The sequence below is a fragment of the Culex quinquefasciatus genome, chromosome 3, assembly GCF_015732765.1.
Source record: "Culex quinquefasciatus strain JHB chromosome 3, VPISU_Cqui_1.0_pri_paternal, whole genome shotgun sequence".
Taxonomy (NCBI): Eukaryota; Metazoa; Arthropoda; class Insecta; order Diptera; family Culicidae; genus Culex; species Culex quinquefasciatus.
The window spans coordinates 70030098-70047862 of NC_051863.1; the positions used below are offsets into that span (position 1 = coordinate 70030098).

Sequence of the window (17765 nt, forward strand, 5' to 3'; positions counted from 1 at the left end):
GTTTTACCCTTAAATACCGACGTTTAAGATTATAGGCTGCGGTGGAAATTAGCGTTTGCAGGATTTAGCAATTATACTAATTGAGAGCAATCAGGCCCCAATTTGACTACATTTGTTTCGGGAGCACCAGGTGCCAGGATGCCCGGATGGTAATCGAGCTTCTGTGTGCCATTTGAAGTGGTCAGCTAAAGGGTAAGTAATGAGCGCTATGAGGGCGGAAAATTTGAATGCATGAATCTTGTTAGTGCGCAGTAAGTTATAGAAAACGGGTCAAGCATGCTTGAACAATGTATCGAGCCTTTGACGAATTGACGCGAAATTATGTATGCTCAACTGGATTTCGATTAACTTAGAATCCCATTATAAGTAGCATTTCAGAATTAAAATATCAAATTTCCATTTTTTTCATTTAAATTAAGTTACACAACAGAAACAAAAACATGATGAAAAAAGCAATAACTCATCCATATCAAACAATCTATTGTCAAAGTCTGATTCACATGTTCCTTGTCATGCTGGTCATGTTTGTAACATAACCACTGTACCTCCAGGAAAAAATGGTTGTTGTTTGTAAAGTGTCAAGTGTCAAGTGTCAAGTGTCAAGTGTCAAGTGTCAAGTGTCAAGTGTCAAGTGTCAAGTGTCAAGTGTCAAGTGTCAAGTGTCAAGTGTCAAGTGTCAAGTGTCAAGTGTCAAGTGTCAAGTGTCAAGTGTCAAGTGTCAAGTGTCAAGTGTCAAGTGTCAAGTGTCAAGTGTCAAGTGTCAAGTGTCAAGTGTCAAGTGTCAAGTGTCAAGTGTCAAGTGTCAAGTGTCAAGTGTCAAGTGTCAAGTGTCAAGTGTCAAGTGTCAAGTGTCAAGTGTCAAGTGTCAAGTGTCAAGTGTCAAGTGTCAAGTGTCAAGAGTCAAGTGTCAAGTGTCAAGTGTCAAGTGTCAAGTGTCAAGTGTCAAGTGTCAAGTGTCAAGTGTCAAGTGTCAAGTGGCAAGTGTTTACTTTACGTTTCTTTCTGCTCTTATTAAAGCATTCTTTCAAGCTTGAAGGTCCAAAATTAAACCATCAGTAAGAGTAATTGGAACCTATTTCGACTTTGCTTTCCCTTTTTCCCTTCGGACAGCGTGAAATATGTGTGCCAACAACTCACAGCAGCCAGTTGCCCGGGCAATTAATTTTTGTTTATCAACAATCTGCCATCATCGAGCTCGTTGCTAAGAAGTTTTTCTTCTTATTACATTTTTTCCTATTTCAAGTCACCCTCGAGGAAAGGGTCACCAACATGTGACCAATTCGTGGGGGAAAAAGCTCATTTTCAGCACTCTCTGCCAAACACTTGTGTGATAAGGGGCTGTCAATTTGCGTCGTCGTCGTCGTCGTCGTGCCGAGTCCGATAACGTCACGTCAAGAATGTTGTGCGAGCTTCCGGGCGGAGGAAATTGACGGAAGACAAAAAATAATGCCAACGCAGCTCAACTTTCGGCTCGAGTTTCGTCATTTTGTCAGTGCATGAATCGCGCCACGGGTGGGGGAAATCCCCGAAAAATAAAGTTTAAACATAATTAAATGCTGCTTATGTAAGCAAAAACTGGGCTGGAAAAAAGAATCGAATCGAATCTCGCAAACTTTCTTTGGAATTAAAATTTTCCCCTTTTTAGCACTATTTTCCTCAGCATTGTGTGCTGATTCTTGTACGAGGAGAGAGAAGCTAAATTTAATTTAATAATTTAAACTTTTTCGTTTCACGCGTACAAAGTTTGGCCGGAGGGATAGTTGGCTCGCTGCGCGGGCAAAGTTTGCAGTTTTCTTTTTCTCGACTGACAAGTTGGGTGCAAGGATGGAATGCTTGATGATATTTTTATTCTTTTTTTTTCTTGGGTGTTATCGTTCTCGCTGTTTAAAATGCAGTATATTTTCTTATCTCTCTCTTGAGCAAAGCTGATTTTAATATAATGTCGGAGAAAAATGGAGATGAGCAAAAGGTTTTTTTAATTTAGTTTTAATTTTGTCGTAATTTTATTCAAATACGTTGAAACATTCAGCGAAGCAAAAGGATACCTACTTTTTGCTGATCATTTTCTTAAATTAAAAATGAAAACTTGAGCACCTCTAGCAATTCGTTAGTGCATTCGTCATCTTTATCCTCGCAATCGTCCTGTCACAAGCGTCAGTCAGTTAGTCAGTCAGTCACTTTGTCAGTGGGCGAAAATATTCTGGAATTGCATCCACAATAGGGTAACTGCACCAAATTTGAGCTTCTTTTCTTTAGTTGAAATTTTATGTCAATTTTAATAGTTTATTCGATAATTCGGACAGTCACCCTTAGTTTGCATTCCGAAATAAAAATATCTACCACCTTGGTGCAAAGTAAACTTCACCGGAGTGTTCGCCAACATTATTATGTTGTTTTGCTATTGTCGGATTGTGGGTACTTTGCATTCAATTTTGAGTGAATTTTTAACTGATTTGTTGCCGCGCTAGTTGCATATTTATGAGCGTAAAAGGATGCCTCTTGAAGGAGACGGGAAATGCTGCATTGTCTTATAGAGTGAAAAACTGGCTCGTAAGGGTGAGCACTAGACGCTGAAGATAACACCTCTTATAAAATCGTTTCCTTACGAGGATGTTGAAATTTTGAGAAAATTTTCTGTGCAAAATACATATGGTAAACAATCAGATTGAACATAATAGCACAGAAAAAAGCGTTAATCTCATTATGTACAAAAACCAAAGGTTACCCAATACAACTCAATAGTTTGTGAAAGACCTCAACATGGTATGTAAATTGAAATGACGTGTAAATTTTAAAATTAATCTAGGGGAAAATTTTTGGGTAAACTGGCGATTCTACTCAAAGAACCCGTCGGACGCAGCAAAATGCCACCGTTGCCAGAAATTCGGCCACGGCTCGCGGAACTGCAACCTCCCACCCCGCTGTGTGAAGAGCGGTGAATCACACCTCTCTGGTGCGTGTACAAAGCCGTGCAAGGTGGACTTGGGGGACAAGGCAGAGCAAACCAAGGCACGCATCAAGTGTGCCAACTGTGACGGCAATCATACCGGTAATTACCGCGGATGCGTCGCGCGCAAGGCCTACCTCGAGGTGCAGGAAAAGAGGAAAAAGAAAGCGGCAGCGTCCCACCCTCCTCAGCGGAATACGAGCTCTACCGTTCCTGCAGTTGGACAGCGTACGGTTCCCGCAGACAAATCAGCGTTCCCTCCTGGATGGGGGCGATCGTTCGCCAGCGTGTTCGCTGCCGGTAGCGGCGATGCGGCCCAGCAAGAAGTAACCGGGGAAGATCTCTTCACCTTGCCAGAGTTTTTTGCTCTAGCGGGGGAGATGATGACGTGGTTTCGGACATGCCGTAACAAGGCGGAGCAATTTCTGGCCCTCGGGGAGCTTATGATTAAGCACATCTACAATAGATAAAAAAAACTGTGATCTAGTTTAAGCTTTTTCTTTTTATATCCCCTTTCCCTTGCATTTTCAGTAAGTTTTTTCCAAATTTTTTCTTACTCTTGGTAATCTCTTTGTGATAAGTAATAATCGTTCCAAAATGGATTAAGATTTAACACACAGCTGGAAGGAACTCCAAAACTCTGTTATGTACTGCGAATGAACAAATTGTAACATGATTATTCACTAATAAAACCGAATTGAAGAAAAAAATGCCAACTTTTCAGAAATTTGCAGGTTGTGCAAAAAACAGTCTTTCCGAAACGCGCGCACGCCGTACACGCCGTACAAGTTTTCAGTGCAGATGAACCTCAACACACCAGGCTACCATGTTCGAGTTCTCCCCGCACGGCGCACTCAAGTTTACACGCGGTGTAAACACGGGGTGCACACCTCGGGTACAACGCCGTGCGAGCGAAGAACGTTTAAAGAGACGAAAAAATGACTGCTTCTCACTCTCTCTGTGGCAAACACTGTATTGTGACTGCAGCGGAGAATGAAACACCACTTTACAGCAGAGGGAGCGTGAGGGAAATATTTGTGTCTCTTTTTTGCGTCGTCGGCCTGCACGGGGTTTGTACCCGAGGTGCAAGGTTCGGTTTAAACTTGAGGTTCGTGTACGGGTACAGCCTGTACACGGCAGAGTTTAGGTTTGCTTGTACGCGTGCACACGCGGTGCTGGTGTTTGGTCAAATACAGAAAACAGAGAACGCGGTTGAACGCGGTGCACGGGGATCACTGGCAAAAAATCTTTGACCGAGTTATGGATTTTTGAATCAATACAATTTTTTTTCAAAAAATCGAAATATTGGTCGCAACATTTTTCAACTTCATTTTCCGATGGGTAATTTTCTACCAACTCACAAGAAATCGGGAAAAGTTGCCCCGACCCCTCTTCGATTTGCGTGAAACTTTGTCCTAAGGGGTAACTTTTGCCCTGATCACGAATCCAAGGTCCGTATTTTTGATATCTCGTGACGGAGGGGCGGTACGACCCCTTCCATTTTTGAACATGCGAAAAAAGATGTGTTTTTCAATAATTTGCAGCCTGAAACGGTGATGAGATAGAAATTTGGTTTCAAAAGGACTTTTATGTAAAAGAAGACGCCCGATTTGATGGCGTATTCAGAATTCCAAAAAAAAAAAACGTATTTTTCATCGAAAAAAACACTAAATTTTTTTAAAAATTCTACCATTTTCCGTTACTCGACTGTGAATGTTTTTGAAAAATGTCATTTTATGGGAAATTTAATGTTCTTTTCGAATATACATTGACCCGGGTCATTTTTCATTTAGAACAAAATTTTTCATTTTAAAATTTCGTGTTTTTTTCTAACTTTACAGGGTTATTTTTTAGAGTCTAACAAAGTTCTACAAAGTTGTAGAGTAGACAAATACAAAAATTTTGATATAGACACAAGGGGTTTGCTTATAAACATCACGAGTTATCGCGATTTTACGAAAAAAAAGTTTTGAAAAAGTTACTTTTTGCAATTCCGTCGTGAAACTACTTACTTCTCCTGTCATTCTTGAACGACGAAATAGCCTACTTTTCTGTACCAAAAATAATAGAATCGAATAGCAACACTTTTCAAAATAAATGCTGAAAAGTTCTACTTTTCAGCACTGAAATGGGTGCTGAAAAGTTGAACTTTTCAGCACTTGTTTCGAAAAGTAACACTTTTCAACATTTTTTTGATTTAAACGATTTATTGACAAAATACATGAAAATTCGACTTAAAATTCCATTCAAGAAGCGTTTTTCGGAATTGCAAAAAATGTTGTAAGCAACACGTTACAAAACTTGATTTTTTCAGCACTCGTCGTATTTATCCAACTCGGTAAACCTCGTTGGATAAATGTACGACTCGTGCTGAAAAAATCTTCTTTTTGCAACTTGTTGCATAAACTACTATTTTGCGTTTCTCTTTGTTTCGTCGTCCGTGTCTGTCGCGGGTGACCATGAACGGCCATGATCGATGACGACCAACTTTTTCAAAACTTTTTTTTCGTAAAATCGCGATAACTCGTGATGTTTATAAGCAAACCCCTTATGTCTATGTATCAAAATTTTTGTAATTGTCTGTTCTGCAGCTTTGTAGAACATTGTTACACTCTCAAAAATAACCCTGCAAAGTTAAAAAAAACACGAAATTTTAAAATGAAAATTTTTGTTCTAAATGAAAAAATGACCCTTCTGGGTCAATGTAGATTCGAAAAGTACATTAAATTTCCCATAAAATAATATGTTTCAAAAACTTTCACAGTCGAGTAACGGAAAATGGGAGAATTTTTAAAACTTTGTTAGTGTTTTTTTCGATGAAAAATACGTTTTTTTTTTTGGAATTCTGGGTACGCCATCAAATTGGGCGTCTTATTTTACATAACAATTCTTTTGACACCAAATGTCTATCTCATCATCGTTTCAGGCTGCAAATTATTGAAAAACACCTCTTTTTTCGCATGTTCAAAAATGGAAGGGGTCGTACCGACCCTCCGTCACGAGATATCAAAAAACGGACCTCGGTTTCGTGATCAGGGACAAAAGTTACCCCTAAGAACAAAGTTTCACGCAAATCGAAGAGGGGTCGGGGCAACTGCTGTGGGAGTTGGCGGAGAATCACCCCAATGTAAAATTGAATTTGCAATCAACAAGTACTGTAGTGAAATTTGATAAAGCGCACCGTTTTCAAGTTAAAGCAATTTTAGGTAACTTTTTTAAAAACAGTCGCAGTTGCACTTTTGAAAACATATTATTTGAAAAGCGGAGAAAATTGTTTGTATTTTGCTTTTTGGAACTTTGTTGATACGGCACTTAGTTGCTGAGATATTGCCATGCAATGATTTAAAAACAGGAGATTTGATGTTTTCTAAGTACCACCCAAACAACTCACCATTTTCTATCGATATCCAATGTTAAAATATGAAACATTCTTGAATTTTTTCGATCTTTTCGAAAAACATATTTTTAGTTTTTTATCAAGACTTATATTTTTTTTGTTTTGTAAATTTTGAGCGAAATTTGATGAGATTAACCCATTGATACCCGAGCCTAAAGTTGGTGAAACAAATTTTGTATGAAAATTGACTTTTTGAAATCGCTAATAACTTTTCAGGATCGAGTTCTACAGTTTTGGTATGTTGTACAAAGTTGTAGAGCGTTAAATTTTCAATAGGAATCTCACTTTTGGGAATATTTGGATGTAAGTAGCGCACCGTGCAGACCAAACCGTTAGAAACTTGGGTTTTCCATACATTTTTTTTATATTTTTCACATACAAAATTTACCTCCGAGTATCAATGGGTAAACGTTGACCGATTTCGCTCATATTTGGCAGAGAATCTTAAAATAGGTTAAGGAACAATCAACTTGTGTAGCGAGGTTTTGAAAAAAAAAGTCTCATATTCTGGGCACCCTAATGGACGGTTTTCAAATTTGTATGAGTACCGTAAACTGGGGTGACTTTGATAGCCCGGGGTGACATTGATAGACATTTGATTTGGCCACTTTTTTTTTATACATCCAATGTAACAGTCACATTTTGCATATCTGTTCGATAAAAAGCTTTCCCTTCATGCTTACATACTCAAAATTCTCAAAAATGTTTAAATATTATTTTGCCGGGCATTTGAAAAACCTATCAAAGTCACCCCAGTTTACGGTACTTGAATCGGCACAAACCAATTAATCAAAATGGCTATTTTGGTCATTGGAAGGTCTACAAAGTTCAAGGCAAATCAAAAATTATCAATTAAAACCATTTGTGGAAACCTTATTTGGCACAATCCGTTAAGTATGTCACGTTCTGGGGGTGAGTGATCATCACATTGCATGTTAAAAGTGTAGGAAAAGCGTGACAAAGGGGGAGGGTAAATTTTGGCTAATTTTAGCGTGACATACTTTATGGATGAAGCTTTTACTATATTTTGACTTGATCGTAATAATTACTTTACCAATGTTTCCTAAAGTTTTGTTTTGTAGTATGTTCAACATTGTTCTGAAAAATTAAGGGCCAAAACAAATATTTTAAAAAATAATGAAATCAATAAATTTAAAAGTTTTAATGGAAATAGACTCGGGGGACATAAACTTCAAAAAATATTTGCAACGGCCTTATTATGCTGCACGACCTTTACAATTCTATTACCTCACCTATACCTTATATATCGTCGCCGTCGTGCTAACTTGTCGTACGTGCATTTTGGAAAATATTGAGTTAAGAACGCCATTTTATGCAGCTCACAATGCCTCATCTTTTGACCTTCACAGATCCCTTAAAATTCGATTTTAATTCTGAGATATTCAACGAACTCCGAAAAAACTCCGTGCATTTTTGTCATTTTTCATTTGAAAGAATCTTGTCGTGCTATCTTGTCACTCCCTGAAAATTGATGTAAGTGCGACAAAGGGCAAAGGGATTTCAGGTCAGAACGCGTTTGACGCACGTACAAGTTAGACTACCGTGAACATTTGTAATCATAACTCGGGACTCCAGCAACCAACTTTAACCAAACTTCGGGACAATGCACAGAATGGTCAGCCAAACAAAACGTGTTGTTATTGTTTACATTGCGTGCTTTCGTTTTTGTTTATTCAAGGTCAAACATTAAAACGCGTTTTTTCTCGGAACGTCGAAATGGCGGGTGCGACAAGATAGCACGACGACGTCGATATGCTTGTCTGACGTAAAGGACGCTTTGAGTACAGTTAAAATTCTACGAAGGTGCTCGAGAAAATTGAAAGAAAACCAGCAAAACAAGACCAATCCAAGCATTTGGTTCTCCGGAAGTGAGTTTTGTTTGAGTTTGGTCAATTAAATGTGCATGAGTTCCAAATGCATCCTGTTTGGTCGATTTTGGCATATAGGAGGATTGAGCTGCTCTGAATTGGTGACAATATTGGTAATATGAACATTGTCAGGAAATGGTAAGGAGTGAGTTACTTGGACAATTTCAAGCTATCTTATCTACTGGGGTTTCAATTCAACTTCTAAACTAAATATTCGACATAAATTGGAAAAAAAACTTTGGGATTCTTCAGGGATGCTCAAAGTATTTTTAATATCGAAGAATTTCCGTCTATTTCCAATCTTCGGTCGAAAAGATTGAAGTCGGAGCAGTGTTGTCTGTCACAACTAAACATTAAATCACAAGGGCCTAATTTGTGTTGAACCTTAGTCATTTCTATATCTACAACATTTAAAACATGTTGTAGAACATGTTTGCTTAACTTGAAACACATAGATAAACCCTCTCCTTCAGTTATTCAATAAATTCAAACGTTTCCATACATTACAACTCAATAATAAATCACCCTTGTCACTATCACTCCCATTTCCACTCAATTTTCCAATCGAAAGGACTTCCACCGTCCATTAAATCTGCTCCATCATAACACTTAGGATATTATAATCCATCATAGAGGGGCCAGAGACAAACGTCGCACGCCGATTCCAATCAAAGTTCGATCAATTACGAAAGCTTCTCGGGTGGAGCTTAGCGGTTTGCAACTTTTCCCATCATTTGCAGCTACTTTGGTGAACTTTGCACAGTTTTGAAGTCTGCTCCACCGCCATCACGATGACACCACTATTAGGGTGGTCCAAATCCGGACTTTTTTGGGGCTACCCCATGAAATCAAAGATTGACCCATCACTAGGCTAAATTCCAAATTTGAGCTCATTCTGACCACGGGAACCCCTCCCTCCAATCGCTTAAAGTTTGTATGGGAAAAATCGTCAAAATGTATGGAGAAAAGCAACTGTTTTACTTTTTTACCTGTGGAAGGCGCCATAGTTATACGATTCTTACCATTTCTCAAATGTAGAAACTTCATTAAATTTAGAACAACTTTCCCGAAGACACCATATTTTTAGGATTTTTTCCCGCGAAGTTATTAGCGCCCAAAACTGACCATTTTTGCGCGGCCAGCTGTAAGGGGCTACCTAACAACGATGTTTATTTCCAATTCGTACACGCACGTGCTCTCTCTCAGGTTCAAACTCTCTCACGAGCTTGCTTGCCTGCCTGCCTGCCTGTTTGCCTACAAGCGCGCGCTCTGTTTCTCTGCTTGCTTTTGTCGTCGTCGTCGTTTTCGTTTGCCGTCCGTTGCGCTGCGTTCCTGGCATGTTTATTATAATTGGGTACTAAAGTCCTATGTCAATTTTTATGTACAACGGTAAAAAACACGATTAAAAACCATTTCTGTTCACTTTTTTTCATTTTAATGCAAAAAAAAATATTGACAAGACAACATTTTTTCGATGGATCAACTATGTTCCCCTTGGAACGAGCTGTCAAGTAGGAACTTTTCTGTCAAGAAGGACCGCGAGGTTAATTTTTCCAAATTGGTTTAAAAATCCATTTTATACTCTTTGGAATCGTACAAAGGGTCGTTGTACTCAGAAAAATAAGCTTTATCTCTGTAAACAATAATATCAGCAATCTAAGCTTCATTTTAGGACCCAATTTTCAACTAAAATAGCAGGTTTGTTTTGAGATATATTTAGCACATAAATTCTTAAATTATGTCGAAATGAACGGAAAAAAAATTAAAGAAAATACAGCTTAGGCTCATTAAAAAAATTACAGCAAATGTCAGGTTAACAGGGTTAGTTTGGTTTTCCAAGCATTACAAGCAGTTGTTCGTATGGCGTCATCCATAAAGTACGTCACGCTCTAGGGGGGGAGGGGGGGTTGTCCCAAGTGTGACAAAGAGTGACAAGGGGGAGAGGGGGGTACGTGAGACTGTGACATCACGCTAGACTATTTCTTTAATACTGAAAGTTCATTTTTTAAATAAAGCTTCAAAAGTTTAATGTTTGATAAACTTTACTCATAAATCAAACACGATTAAAGGCTTTAAGAAACAGAGTTTTTGATGGTAGATGTAATAAGCTTAAAAAAACGGTGATGACCGATTTTTCGGCTCCTTCTTAAAAAAAATCCCAAGTTTTTTCAGCTTTTGGCTGTAGTGGCAAAATAAAAGAAGAAACCCCCAATGTTATAACATATTTGGAAAGATAATTAATTTTCCTAGAAAGAAATGTCATGTAGAATAAACCATTCAGTGCCTGTGCTACCCCAGAAATGTAATGTAACGAGACGGACTTTTAAAAGGCACACTACAACAATTTCCATTTTGATTTTGTTAGACTTTTGCTCTTTTACACATTATCCCGAAATGAAAAACAAATCTTTTGCTTCTTGAACTGATAGAATTAGTTAAAATTTGAGATTTTGCCAGCCATTTCTTTCTGCGACGGGACAACAAAATGTGCAAATTTATGAAAAAAATCCTCTCCCGTTCAATGGCTTGCAGACTTCATTTGGTCAATATTTTTGGCTTTTTAAGCACATTGCAATTATTGAATCATAATAAAAATGAAATCTTTCATTTAAAAAACCACATTGAAAATGGAAAAATGTGGCATTTTGATGTAGCTTCGCTAAGAACCGGTCTGATGGTGATGGTGATTTCTATCATTACAATATTGAACAAAATAAACAAATCCAAACGCAACCTATATAAATTAAAAACTTTCTCGATTGAATTCCAAATTTAAAATAATCCTTTTTAAAAATCATGATAAAATTGTACAAAAAAACAAGATAGTGGGGGGGGGTCCAACCAAACGTGACGTACTTTTCGAGGGGGGGTCAGAGCCAGCGTGACAAAGTGTGACATAGGGGGGAGGGGGGGTTAATTTTGGCCGATTTTAGCGTGACATACTTTATGGATGACGCCTATATGCTAAATAATCATGATAATAATTTAATTATTTAAAAAAAATCAGGTAATACAAATCATGTTACTTTAGGTAGTTTGCTTTAACAAAAATATACTTTATTACAAGTCAAGGCAATTTTACAATTATTGCTGCAAATTTTCATTCATACTCTATAAAATTATCACGTTTTGTGCTGTCTGGAAATTTCTTTTTGTGTTCCTCGACCACCTTCAACAAATATTGCAAATTTTCTTGATTTTTTGTCGTTTACCTGAATTTTTTTTTGAAAAAAAAATTAAATTACATTATCCCTATTTAAAAATTTACTCAATGATAAAAGATGACCGTGGATGAATGACGATCATGGATGAACTAATTCATGGAAATTTTTATTCTCTCTCACACGCTCTGATAATATGATATCTATTGTTAATCACATAATACATTTGATTTTATATCTTAAATCAAACCTGCTATTTTAGTTGAAAATTATAATAAACATGCCAGGAACGCAGCGCAACGGACGGCAAACGAAAACGACGACGACGACAAAAGCAAGCAGAGAAACAGAGCGCGCGCTTGTAGGCAAACAGGCAGGCAGGCAGGCAAGCAAGCTCGTGAGAGAGTTTGAACCTGAGAGAGAGCACGTGCGTGTACGAATTGGAAATAAACATCGTTGTTAGGTAGCCCCTTACAGCTGGCCGCGCAAAAATGGTCAGTTTTGGGCGCTAATAACTTCTCGGGAAAAAATCCTAAAAATATGGTGTCTTCGGGAAAGTTGTTCTAAATTTAATGAAGTTTCTACATTTGAGAAATGGTAAGAATCGTATAACTATGGCGCCTTCCACAGGTAAAAAAGTAAAACAGTTGCTTTTCTCCATACATTTTGACGATTTTTCCCATACAAACTTTAAGCGATTGGAGGGAGGGGTTCCCGTGGTCAGAATGAGCTCAAATTTGGAATTTAGCCTAGTGATGGGTCAATCTTTGATTTCATGGGGTAGCCCCAAAAAAGTCCGGATTTGGACCACCCTAACCACTATATAAGAACTCGTCCGGGCAAAAGTTGCAACTAATTAACTTTGCACATTTTCTTGCCAATTAGTCCCGGTCACAATCCGAATGTTGGAGCAGATTTGCTGGTTCGATTTCGACTGGCCACCCAGTTCGGGGTTTCACCTCGAAGTTTTGTCCGCACCTCATCATTGTCGCTGGTTTTGAGAAGGAGGATTACCGGATTTTGGAGGAGCTCGGAAAATTTATGCAAAACGAAACTATTCCATGTGTATGTAGGGTAAAAAATGCACTTTGGTGGCCAGTCAACTTGGCCAAGGTGCGGTTTCAAAGTTTTTTTTTGTTTAACAGTTCGTCATTTCAATCTGATAAAGGCATTATAAGAAGTAAGCAGCTTTGTTAATAACAATCATTTTTCGTAACGTGATTGATTTTTGATAGATTTTTAATCAGGGAATGTTAAAAAATACAATAATTGTATCAACAGTGAAGTGTCATTGACAAATAAACTAAATCTTGAGACTTGTTTATCTGAGAGACGATTTTTAGAACTAGTGAGAATTGTTCCAAAAATTACTATAACAATGACATTAAAAAATAGTATTTTGTTCAATCTTGTTTAATTTGAGGACATTTTTTTAAATTAAATTTTTTAACTAAATTATGCAAGCAAAATTTATAAAACAAAATAAACAAGTCAAAACGCCGACTAAAAAGGACAATATGTTGACCCCCCAACCCACTTTGAATTGATGTTTTCTTGGCAACTATTGTTCCGATTTGAATGTTAAAAAGTGAAACCCGTGTAAATTTTTTCAGATTTTTGAACTTTTTGAGATTTTAAATAAGTCGACAAACATTTCATAAGGTCTTTAAATAAATCAGTTAACCCTTTTCAAATTTAATTCGTTTTGTGTAATTTAACTATTTGCAAGGCTATATCTCAGCATCACAGGTCAAGCCAACAGTGTCTTGCGAACCTTCGTGGTGAACGGACACTAGAGCTGCGGTATTTTTTACTACCTAAGCTCAGAGTTATTTCAAAACAAAATTCACAGTCTTTTTAAAGACTACCTGAGTTATTTTCCAAAATTCTAAACAGTCTTTTCAAGACTAACCCCGCCTGAAATTTTGTTGTATTTTACAAACGAAGCCATCTTTTAAGAGAACTTTGCTTGCAAAATGCGTCAAAACAAAGGTAAACGCAAATCTTCTGAAGATTTGGTCGTTACGTCGGTGAAGCGTTTGAACGCTAAACCGGCTAACGGAAACAGAAAAAGAAAACAGCCTCTTCTGAGGTCTGATTCTGATTCTGAATGTGAGGTCAATCCTCCAATTCCATTGACAAACAGTTTCGGTGTTTTATCCGAAACTGATGACAAGGAACCTTCTCCTCGTACTGAGCCTTCTGCCGTCGAGAAACGAGTAAAGGCTCCGCCAATTGTAGTGACTTCCGTCTCCGATTTGGCCAGCTTTCGAACGCAACTGAAGAATTGCAAGGAAACTTGCAATTTGAAAGTTTCGTTCCAGCTTGGTCGAAGAGGAGAATGTCGCTTGTTGACGGAATCTTTACAAGATCACCAAACTTTTGTTGGTTATTTGAAAACCACAAACACAATTTCTACACGTATGAGACCAAGAATGCTCGGCCATTCAAGGCGGTCTTGAAAGGTCTCTCCAACGACTTGTCGGTGGATGAGATCAAAAACGAACTTAAGGTGTTGCTTGGCTTTGCCCCATCCCAAGTAATACCAATGAAGAAAAAATCAAACGGGAATATTTCTCGCTTTGGTTTGACTTCACAATTTTATCTGATTCATTTCAACAGAAATGAAATCAACAATTTGAAACTTTTGGACAAAGTTCAGTTTTTGTTCCATGTACGGGTAAAGTGGGAGCATTTTAAGAAACATGGCGGTAATGGCCAGAATCTGACCCAGTGCCGGCGTTGCCAGGCATTCGGTCACGGTACTGATCATTGCGCCATGGTTCCAAAATGCATGGTTTGCGGGGATTCTTCTCACGACAAGGACAATTGTCCCGTGAAAGAAGTCACCCAATTTAAATGTGCAAATTGTGGTGGAAATCACAAATCAAATTTCTGGGATTGCCCCATCAGAAAAAGGTTTTGGATTCTCGTGCTAAGCATCAGCCGAAATCCAAACCGAAATTTTCTCAAAGTCAGGTTGTACCTGCATCTTTAAATCAAACGTTCGTGCTGTCTCACTCGAACAATTCTAGAAATACCCCTACCGTGGAAAAGTTAGGTAACAACAATGGCATTTCTTATGCTAACGTCGTTTCGGGTTCATCCACGAATTTTAAATCCTCTACCAATCTTTCTGAAATTGGGCAGGTACCTCAAATCTCATTTGAAAATTTTTCTGCTGGCAACGCTTTGGGATCTTCTGATCTCGGCGATGTTACGTTTGAAAAATGACTTTTTGCAAAACTCACTGTTTGGTTTGATTCAAACAATGAGTAATGCTACATCCATGATGGAAGCTATCCAGATTGGATTAAAATTTGCGAATGATGTTGTTCTTACCCTGAAGTTTAATCATGGATCTAAGTAATTCCATCAATATTATGAATTTTAATGCTCGCTCTTTAAAAGCGAAAGAAAATGAATTTTTCAACTTTTACGAGTTCATAACGTGCATGTTGCTGTTATAACCGAAACATTTTTAAAAACTGGCACTTATTTGAAAAGTGATCCAGATTATAAAGTTATAACTAATAACCGAATGAATCGAAATGGCGGTGGAGTTGCAATAGTTATCCACCGTAGTATGACTTATAGCACGTTACGTGACTTTAAGTTAAAAGTTATTGAAAGTTTGGGCATTGAACTTGAAACTTCTTTTGGGAAAATTATGATTGCAGCTGCATATTTGCCATTCCAATGCACTGGGGAAAATAAAAATTATTTCAAAGGGGATTTGAATAAACTTACTCGGCATAGATCTCGATTTTTGATCATCGGTGATTTTAATGCCAAACACCAATCTTGGAATAATTCAAAAGTAAATTCCAATGGTAAAATTCTGTTCAGAGATTGCACTTCTGGTCTTTATTCGGTTTTATACCCGAATGGGCCAACTTGCTTTTCTTCTGTTAGAAATCCATCAACAATTGATTTGGTGTTGACAAATCAAAGTCAGTATTGTGGTCCTTTAGTGACTCATGCTGATTTTGATTCTGATCATCTTCCAGTAACTTTTTCACTTTCTCATGAAGCAGTTACCAGACCCAATAGTTCTGTGTTTAATTACCACAAAGCTAATTGGGACAGGTATCAGCATCATATTGAGAATAATTTAAATCATGATTTTGTTTTAGAAACCAAAGCTGATATTGATTCAGCCTTGGAATCTTTAACTAATGCAATTTTGGATGCTAGGAATATTGCTATTCCTAAAGTCCAAGTCAAATTTGATTCTCCCATTATTGATGACGATCTTCAGCTTCTGATTCGTCTGAAAATGTTCGCCGAAGACAGTATCAACGTTCTCGTGATCCTGCACTGAAGCGAATTCAAAAGATTTGCAAAAGGTTATTGACCACAGATTCACTCTCCTGCGAAATGAAAAGTTCGCAAGAGATGTCGAACAAATTAAACCTTATTCCAAACCTTTTGAAAACTTTCAAAGGTTCTTAAGAAACCTCAAAACCCATCCCTTCTTTAAAAGATGGTGATAATATTCTATTAACTAATGGGGAAAAGCTCAAAAACTTGCTCAGCAGTTTGAGAGTGCTCATAATTTCAACTTGAATGTTTTGAGTCCTATTGAAAATCAAATTTCAATAGAATTTCAGAATATTGTTGAACAAGAATTTTCATCAGATGAAGTTTTTAATACGGATCTGAATGAAATAAAATCTATTATCAAAAAATTTAAAAATATGAAAGCCCCTGGTGAGGATGGCATTTTTACATTTTAATTAAAAATTACCAGAAGCAACTTTAAGTTGCTTGGTCAAAATTTTCAACAAATGTTTTGATTTGGCATATTTTCCCAGTAGTTGGAAAAATGCCAAAGTAATTCCGATTTTGAAACCGGATAAAAATCCTGCTGAAGCCTCAAGCTATCGGCCCATTAGTTTGCTTTCATCTATTAGTAAATTATTCGAAAGAATAATTCTTAATAGAATGATGACGCACATTAATGAAAATTCAATTTTCGCTGATGAGCAGTTTGGATTTCGCCTTGGGCATTCAACTACTCATCAGTTGTTGAGAGTTTCAAATTTAATTCGAAGCAACAAATCTGAGGGCTATTCTACTGGCGCTGCTCTTCTAGACATAGAAAAAGCATTTGACAGTGTTTGGCATAAAGGTTTGATTGCGAAATTGAAAAGGTTTAATTTTCCGATTTATATCGTGAAAATTATTCAAAATTATTTGACGGATCGTACTCTGCAGGTATGTTATCAGAATAGCAAATCTGATCAACTACCTGTACGTGCTGGCGTCCCTCAAGGAAGCATTTTGGGTCCAATTTTATACAATATTTTTACTTCTGACTTGCCTGATTTGCCCCCAGGATGTCAGAAATCACTTTTTGCTGATGACACAAGCATCTCCGCCAAAGGCAGAAGCCTTCGTGTCATCACAAGAAGATTACAAAAGCTTGGATATTTTCAATTCTTATTTGAAAGAATGGAAAATTACTCCAAATGCTGCAAAACTCAACTTATTATTTTCCCTCACAAACCAAGGGCTGATTTTCTTAAACCAAAAGTCATCACATTATAAAGATGAATGAGGTAAATTTAAAGTGGGAGGATCAAGTGAAATATCTTGGACTTGGTTTTGACAAAAACCTTACTTACAAGGATCACATTGAAAGTATCCAGGTTAAATGTAACAAATATATTAAATGTTTGTATCCACTTATAAACAGGAATTCTAGACTTTGTCTCAAGAATAAACTGTTAATTTATAAACAAATTTTCAGACCTGCCATGCTTTATGCTGTGCCGATCTGGACAAGCTGTTGCTTAACCAGGAAGAAAAAACTTCAGAGGATTCAGAACAAAATTCTGAAAATGATTCTGAAACTTCCTCCCTGGTTCAGCACCAGTGAACTTCATCAATTAGCCGAAGTTGACACTTTGGATGTTATGTCCAATAAGATAATTGATGCATTTCGACAAAAATCATTGCAGTCTTCAGCTGCATTGATCCGCTCTTTATATAGTTTATAAGTTAGTTTTAAGGTATCCCTTTTCCCTTTTGTACATGTAGGACCTCCTACATTTGAAATCACTGAATAGCGAAAGCTACAATATTTCATGAATAAATGAAAGTTGCTAGTATTTAAAATTGAGGTGAAAAGTCATCGTTTGTGATTGGACACTCAATAATATTTTAACTGAATGAATGTACATGGAAAAGAAATTTAAATAAATATAAATTTAAAAAAAAAAAAAAAAACAGGTCAAGCCAACAATTTAAAAAAATAAAATTGTCTTGAATTATTTCAGCTTTTAAATTAAATGTTCAAGATAAGAGATAACGAGGATGGAAACTATTTTTCAAGATAAAAATTTATTTTTATTCTAAAAGTTATA

The 17765-nt window shown here is 37.1% G+C and overlaps 1 protein-coding gene across 2 annotated transcripts in view; it reads right to left on the reverse strand.

Annotated features, from left to right (window-relative positions):
• LOC6047980 (protein sidekick-1) overlaps positions 1-17765 on the reverse strand; it is a 360024-nt gene that overhangs the window by 29225 nt on the left and 313034 nt on the right. The gene's annotated exons all lie outside the window — the stretch shown is intronic.